Here is a 9,403-nt window from a genome sequence, read left to right on the forward strand (position 1 = left end):
GTGCAACGGGTGCTGCTCCAGGAAGTAGTTCTATTTGAAACTCAATTGTTCGATCTAGAGGTAAGCTTATCAAGTCTTCTGGAAATACCTCAGGAAATTCCTTCACAACTGGAATATCTTTCATCTTTTCTTTCTCTTTCTTCATATCTATAGTATATGCAAGAAAACTAACACATCCCTTTTGTACATACTTTCGAGCCTTCAAGACTGAAATAAAACTAGAGTAACATTCCCGTCGATCTCCGTAAATCACAACCTTTCCTTTTTCTGGTAAGTCTATATGGATCATCTTCTCATCACAGACTATGTTAGCTTGATWTTTAGCTAACCAATCCATGCCTATAATTATATCAAATTCCCTTAGAGGCAAAGGAAATAGTTGTATAGGCACCTCACACTCTTCTATACTTATAAAACATTCATCTATCATTTTCTTAATTGAAACTTCACTATCATTTGCTGTTTTCACAATCAAATCTTCACTCAACGTTTTAGATTCTAAATGTGCGCAGTTAACAAACGACGGTGACACAAAAGAACGATTTGCACCTGAGTCAAATAAAACTTTGGCACATAGTGAATTAACAAGGAATGTACCTGTTACCACTTCAGGATGCTCTTCAGCCTCACCTCTCGTCATCTGAAAGGTTCTCCCTTTTGCATTAGACTCTGCCTGTCTTATCCCTCCCCGTCCACTTGGATTAACACGATTATCCATTTRCCMACGACCTGTTGGCACATACCCAGATCCTCGACCCCCAGAATATCCAGATCCCCGACCTCCAGCAAAACCAAACCCTCGACTCTTTGCTTGCTGACAATCAGCATTTACATGTTGAGATGAATTACAAGTAAAATACCTTCGCGTCATCCGTCAGTCTCGAGCTATATGTCATGGTTCCTGACATTTAAAGCATACTCAAAATTCTGTATTGCAATTTCCCTGATGTATCTTATGACATCGGGTACACGCCCTATCAGTAAATCTTGAGACTAGTCTATTCAAAATTTTCATAAACCTCGATCTACGAAAATCAGTTACTATAGCTTCCCCCTTTCTTTTCTCTCCAACCTTTTCTTGTGGTTGTCGGTTAATGTCTTATTCTAGTATTTCAGCAGCATCAACTGCCGCTTGAAATGTTGTCGAATTCCTAGATATCACATATTTTCGAAGATTCGACTCTAACCCCCAGATATACTTTCTCACTTTACTGTTTTCAGATATAATATAGGCTTCAGCAAACCTAGATTGTTCCATGAAAACTTCTGTATACTGGCAGACTGACAGGTTTCCTTGCTCAAGACGAAGGAAATCATCTTCCAACTTTCTTACTGCAGCTTCAGGACAATACTGCATTTTAAACTTAACCACAAATTCTTCCCACAACATTATTTTTAGAATATTCGGATCTGAACTTGATAAAACTTCCACCAGTATAAAGCACTTGATCTCAAACGAGATACAACAAACATAACTTTGTCCTCTTCTGCACTTTTACTAATTTGCAGACTCAGCTCTATCTCCTTAAGCCAATACATAGCTTTAACAGGATCACGCTCACCAGAAAACTTGGGAGGTTTATAAGCAAGAAACATTTTGATATCTCCTCCTTTTTGTACTGAGGATGAAGTAAGGGTTACAGATGTACCAGTTACCGGTGTACTAGCTCCGGCTTCCTCCTGATAATCAGGATTTCTTACCACTTCTGGATTATTTTGGGTTGTACGCCCCAACAAATTCACCAAACTTTCTTGGAACTTTCCCAACTCTGTTGTCAACATTTCTTGGTAATAAATCTGGGATCAGGAACATTGTGTCCACCCCTTGCCCTTCCTCTCCCATGACCAGACATTGAACTTTCTTGAGCCGACAGTTCCTGTTCTTGTCTAGTACCTCTACCTCTTCCTCGACCCCTGCTGCGGCTTCGCGTTTCTATCGTCATCATATTTTCCGGGTACTTTCCTTGTGTTACGTTTCTTCTTCCCCGACCTCTTCCATAACCAGTAGAGGTTCTTTCTGATTGATTGGGATTATCTGCCATTTCTCAGTATATAACTTTTTCAGTCACATTTAAACACACATAATTATTCTCATAATCATAACATAATAACACATTTATCCTCATGTCTATCCATAACTCAGATTATATCAGTCATATATAATCTATCTTTCTCATAATAGGTTCAGCTATAACATATTCTCATGTTCATAGACCCAGTGAAACCAATTATCATAACTTCCGCACATCTAGTTTAAGTCTAAGTATTTTGCAAATACCCAGATCCCTTAAACTAAGGGTCTGATACCAATTGTAACAACCCACATATTCTATATACCAATAATCCACATACATATACTCATAAAACTAAAAATAGTATTGTTACAAAACACGAACTAACAAAAACTTTCTTTAATAATTCTAAGAGTAAACAAATGTCATCAACACTAAACTTTTCCCTTTCCTTTATCCTGCGAGGTATGATGACCTGCAAAACCGGTTAGTCCAACAACTGAGCGTTAGACCTAAAAGGTCTAGTGAGTGTATAAATCTCAAACAAATAACACACTTTCTAAACATTCGGTTCAGAATCAAACCTGTTCAGATACATATACTTATTTATTTCTCTCGCGGTTACACCGCCAATACATTTCTCTCGCGGTTACACCTCCATTTCATCTATCTCGCAGTTTCACCGCCATTTCATCTCTCTCGCGGTTACACCGCCATTAAATCTCTCTCGCGATTACACCGCCATTACATCTCTCTCCTTAAAATATATCAAAAATTCTAACACATTATCTGGATTTGAAGTCCGGTCAACCTTGTCCAGATATGAAGTCCGGACAAACATTTAGAATATCAAGAGGGTTACATCGACCATGCCTTGAGCGGTTTAAAAACATATTCGTTCAACACTTAAGCGATTTAAGAAAATATCAGGACAACACTTGGGCGGTTTATAAATAAACCGGTCAACACTTGGACGATTTAAGGAGATATCCGGTCACCTCTTGACTGATTTAGATGAGATCCGGTCACCTCTTGACCGGTTTAAGGAGAACTACGGACACTCTTTGTCCGGTTTAAGGACTTAACCAAATATTTATGAAATGCAGTTCATAAATAGCATATTCTAGCAGTAAAAGAAGTAATAATCAATACTTTAAAGCAATATACACTCACTTTAAAGCCAAATGTCCTTGTTTTTGAATCTTTTCCTTCCTCAGCCAAATCCGGACGTCAAGTAAAATTTTTCCTTAATATCAAGAGTGTGTAAAACTTTCTTTCTAAAACCTCATTTACTATTTATAGTAAATGGAATTGTGGGAGCTGGCATTCAGCTGACTTCCCTTCTCCTAACAACTATATAATAAAATAAGTACACCCCCACACACACTCTTACACACACACACATATATATATATATATATTCCAAAATCTCAAATTAAAACTTGTAACCCGAATATTACAGTAAATCTGGTTTGAACCTACTCTAACATAACTAAAGCATTAAGATTCACATGAACTGCAGAAAAGTTTTTGACCCAATTAGCACTCTTTCTACCTAATCTGGTGTGTCTGGTTGTTGCACCAAGGCTCCTTTTTGAAAGTTCGGATAATAGGAATAATATTGTTTTGAAAGCTTGAACAAATTGTTTTGTATTAATTATAGTTACAATAAATAATATCATAGATGGAGCAGAAGCAGATTCATAGTGGGTATGTGATCGATTGCCTCTCTATCTCTCTCTCTCTCTCTATCTCTCTCTCTCTCTCTCCCCCCCTTCCTCCCTCCCCCCGTCAATCCTTACTTTTTCTCCATCTTTGGCTTTCTCCAGGTAAGGCACTACCAAACAAGACAACATTTCCGGCGGCTATATCCGCCTGAAATCTTTCTTTCCGGCGGATATAGCCACCAGAAAAGTTGGCGCCGGTGATTAATTTCTCGGCGGATTTTTCTTTTTCTGGAGGATTATGGCAGCCGAAAAATTTCCACCGATTTATTTAAAAAATCTTGATTAAATTAAGAAAATATTTAAGTTTTTTAAAATGATTATTTTTATTCCTTAAATATTCTACTTATTTCCGACGGATATATCCGTCAATAGTCCGCTAGAAATATATCCAACTGTGTGTAGCTCCAAGTCAAGACACAATTGGAATCCTGGTTGTACCCAAACCCAAATAGACGACCTTTCTTGCTTCCCCCAACCGCCTGCTCTCATAACACTTTGTCAACTAAGGGATAAGTGGAGGGATCATCACCGTATTTTTGGGTGGGACCCGTTGAATAGTCATCCTATATATGGTTTAAAGAAGATTACAAGTCAATTTTGACAGCATGACGGCTGTAAATGAGACGTTTTCAGACAAAACAACAGTGATACATACGAAAATTGTAGCAAAAAAAATCCTAACGTTTGCCCAACAAATGGCAACCCAAACTAAATATTGATATGTAAGAAATTTCCAACTTAAACAATCCTACTATTAGCCCAACAAATGGCAACCCAAACTAGATTTTAATTTAAACGACTCGAACGTTTGCCCAACCTAGATAGATAGTTACATATCCAATTATAAACATTAAAATAGATAAATATACTTACCATGACTTGGCTACACTTAGAGGTCACGTACCCCCCAGAATCCGTAGATGCGACATCTCCACTCGACATCTTCTTATGCGTATAATCGAACAATTCCACAACGGTCAGTGGCACACCATCTTTTGCTCGTGTCTACAAAGGTCAAATAATACGAACATGTGTTAATTATAATATATTATAGAGGTGTTCAAAAAATCCGTTGGACCGCTCAAACCGGCCGAACCAAGTCAAACCAGACCGTTTTTGGCTGTTTGAGCGGTCTGGCGGTCCGGTCTGGTTTGGAAAATAGCAAAATCGGGCGGTCCGGTCTGGTTTGTGGTTTGGAACCTTTTTTGGGCGGTTTGGACCAAACCGACCGCCAAATACATACATACATATATATACATATATATATATACATACATATATATACATATATATACATACATATATATACATATATATATATATATACATATATACACACATATATATATATATACATATATATATATCTATTTTAATATTAGCAAACCAAACTTTTTTAACTTATTATGACCTAAATATATCCCTATGCCTAGCATCTAACATAATCAAAATCGACGACTAAAATCATTAAACCATTGAACATATCGACACATTTGCTATTGACGGTCTCCAAATTTTGAAATCCTTAAAAACTCCATCAATCTATTGACCTTTTTAATCCATGGTTTGATTTCGGCGCACATCATCAAGACATCAACCAAGTGATTCAATCAACTTAGATTTGGTTTCYATTYTGTTYGGTCAAGAACTCAAGACTCAAGAATTGAACCATTGAAGGTTGTGAAGTCGTGAATTTTGTTATTCAATACTCACAGTAGAGTTGTAACTTTGTTAATTTGTTTGTTTTCTAATATGTTATATATATATTTGTTGTACTTTGGATTGCTTCGACTTTGTATTCAAGAGCTGCTTAATTATTACATTTATTTGTTTAGATATTTTGTTTTGTTAAAATGGATATTTAATCTAAAATTCTAAATTATATATGTTTTTTAAGTTTAATAATTAAAGTTCATTAAAGGCCCAAACCGCCTAAACCGGTCAGAACAGACTGCCTTTTCGTGGTCTGGTATGACCGGTCTGGGCACTTGATGTCAAACCGCTTGGTTTGAAAATTTTATAAACCGCCATTATGGTTTAGTTTGTGGTTTGAGGGGTTAAACTGCCCAAACCGGACCGTGAACACCCCTAATATATTAAAAATCAAGCTACTAAAAAGTAATGGGTTTTAGGTCCTACCAGACGAGCACCATACTCCGAAAATGGGATCGATCCACCGATGTGTAGCGCTACTTGGCTATCACGGTTCCCACGTGCCACACCGGAAACGATCCTTTAAAGCCTAATACGATTCATTAATGCCCCATATGATCCATTAAAGCCCAATAGAACTATTAAAGCCCAACTAACATCCATTAAAGCCCAACTAACATCCATTAAAGCCCAATACGATCCATTAAAGCCGGATATGCTCCATTAAAGCCAATACGATCGATTAAAGCCCCATACGATCCATTAAAGCCCAATATGATCCATTAAAACCCAATATGATCTGTTAATACCCAATACGATCTGTTAATGCCCAATAGAACCGTTAAAGCTCAATACGATCCATTAAAGCCTAATATGATCCACTAAAGCCCAACTAACATCTACTGAAGCCCAATAAAACCGTTAAAGCCAAATACGATCTTTTAAAACCCAATACGATCCATAAAAAAAAGTTTGAAAAAAGGGAAAAAAATCAAAATACTGCCAGAAATCCGCCAGAAATCATTAAGTTTTTTTTTTTTTTAAATCTTGAATAATTATTACCGGCGGATTACCGGCGGCCCTCCGTAATCTGCCGGAAATTGGGCAGATTATTTAAAAAATAAATTTTATTTTTAATTACTTCCTGACGGAAGTTAATTTTAAAAAATTAATCAAAAATCCGTCGGAATTCCACCGGTAAATTATTGTAATTAGAGTTAAAACTATTGTAAAATAATTAATTATATAATCCGCCGGAAATCTGAATGAAATATTATCAGAATAGTTTTACTGGCGGATTTTTCCGGCGGAAGTCAACAAAAGTTGCCTTTTTTGTTGTCCGACAATATTCCGGTGGATTTTTTCCGCTAGTTTTCTAGTAGTGAGGTGTTTCTCATAAGACATAGCAACAAGATATTGAACTAAGATGGTTTTGTGTTTGCTTTTGGGATCCGTATTTCGGTTTCCTTCATGGGTTGTTGGGATAGTATTTGGTACTTTTTAAGTTTACTGGGATCAACTAAGGAGTCATTTACCAAACCCTTACTCAGTAAGTACCTACCAGCAAGATCACTACCATCACTTCCCTTATCGGGTAATATTTTCGGCCATCAAAACGGATTTATGGTAAACGTTTTTTTACCCGACAACACTACTTACTGGGTAAGAGACATTTCACTTACATACCGGGTAAGATTATTGGTCCTTGTTATGCATTTTACCGGGTAAGATTCTTGGTCATTGCAATGCTCATTCGAAAGTAAGTTACACAATAAACTTACCCGGTAAGTGTTTGTTAAACGGGCCGTAAGAATACTCTAGGTCAATTATGTACAACTACATGGTCCTATAAACCTTTTCCCAAAGGTTTAAGATTGTTGTCTAGGCATGGTGTCCCTTAAGTTATATACCTTTGGACTTGCAAATGGAGAACATGGTTGCAATTGACATGTCTCATAGTAATCTGCAACAACTTTTTGAAAGATCCCAAGGTAATATATATATATACTAGTTGTGTATCCGCGCAATGCGGCGGGAGCCGTGAATTTTAACGATTTTAAAATTTCATTGATTTTATCATAAAAGATTTAATGATAATATAAGTTGCACTTGGTCTTTACATATTAATACAATTTGAATAAATAAGAGTTATGGTTCCAATTGTAGTATATTGATGAAAAAATTGTATGACAATTTAAAATCCAACATATTAAAACGACTCCACAAATGTGTTCGATTTACACCAAGAGCAAATAATCAAGAGATCGAGAGCGAGAGTTCTAGAGCAATTGAATGTGAGATTAATGAGAGAAGACATAAAGGTATGGGGAGAAGACATAGAGGTATTGGGGGATGGGGAGAAGACATAGAGGTATGAAAGGATGAAGGCATGAGTGAAAGGTGTCAAAAATATTTTGGAAACATGAAAAGAAAAGGTAATAATATGCATTGATAACTTGTATTATATGTTATTTTAATTGTTAATTAAGAGATTTTAAGACTGAATGCATAAAGTAGCAGTACTTAATGCATTTTGAGTTGTTTTTAAGACTTTATGCATAAATGTATAGTACTTTGCGCATTAAAAATTGTTTTTAAGACTTTTGATAAATCTAGTTGTGTGCCCGCGCAATGCGGCGGGATGTTAAATTTGAATAAATGTAACTGAACATATTGATTACGATCTATGAAAATTACYAACTGCATTCGAATTTGTCAGTCCATGAGCTTAATTTGTTGATCATCCAAGCAAAAGCTAAGGCGAATGAAAAATTCTTTTATGTTGAGTTTGAATTGAAACATGCTATAATCAGATGAAAATAGATATGTTTTTACCAAAAATATATTTTTGACAAGTTTTGCTTGTTTCAATTCAATCAATGATCCAAATTCTAAAACAAATACTACAAAGTGTGTGAAATTGGTTTCACAGGAGTCTGGATCACGCTCAAAAACTACTCTTGTACTACTTGTATGTGCTTGAGTGTCACCATGAGCATCTTCCTTCTCTGCATATGTCCTCTTCTCAATCCATGTTTCCTTTTCTATCTCGTCTGGACCGCACCAAGATGACCATTTGCTGTTACGTCGTGCCTCGTGCCCAACAATGCGGTTACCAACATCAAGCCACCTATCAGAGGGAGGTGCTCTATTATCAAGCATATCTCTACCCACATCAACACGGTGATCAGTTTTCTTGCGCTCTCTTCTACCAAGTAAGCCTGTTTCTCTTTCTTCTTCACGCCAACGGCGACCACTTTCTACTTCAATTCCAGTTTTCCTCCAATCTTTCTTGTCCTCAGATCCATCTGAACGCCAAGCCTCCTTCAAATTGGAATCAGAAGAACTTCCAAGAGAGAAGGAACTTGGTGCACGCATTTCCTATATTCATAGTAACAGAGAATATAAACTTTCTCATCCGTGTTCCAAAACACAGCAGTGATGAAAAAAAATACTTATGGTGTTTGCTGCAATATAACCATAATTAATATCAAGGGAGCTGCTAATGATAACATAAAAAAGTAAAAGAAAAATTGGGAGACAATTCTAGAGGAATTGAAGGCCCTCCCCCCTCTGGCCGTCTCCCACTAAAATATTCCAAAAAAAGAAGGACGCTACCATTTTATTTCATTGTTTGCTATGGTGCATGATTGCATGTATCCGCCTCTGCTGGGAAGCCCATGAAAGCAATCCAAAATCATTTCACATGTCTAGCAAAATGTAACCATCAGACATTACCATTGTAAATCGAAGTTATGACGTTTATGATCATTATGAACTTCAAGTTTTATAACAGTTGACCGACCAGAGATTTGAAAGAGAATTGCACGATTAACATATTTCCAAACACACATCAATTGTTATTCTTTGATTGTTTAATAATGATTTTCACTTAATGCAACTCATGATCAACAAAAAGAAACCCAAAATTCATGTTTAAACAAAACGGAGATATAATCATCTATAATAATATAAATCGACACATACAGAGTACGATGAGATACCACTTGA

Source organism: Cynara cardunculus (assembly GCF_001531365.2).
Source record: "Cynara cardunculus var. scolymus isolate 2C chromosome LG 2, CcrdV1, whole genome shotgun sequence".
Lineage (NCBI taxonomy): Eukaryota > Viridiplantae > Streptophyta > Magnoliopsida > Asterales > Asteraceae > Cynara > Cynara cardunculus.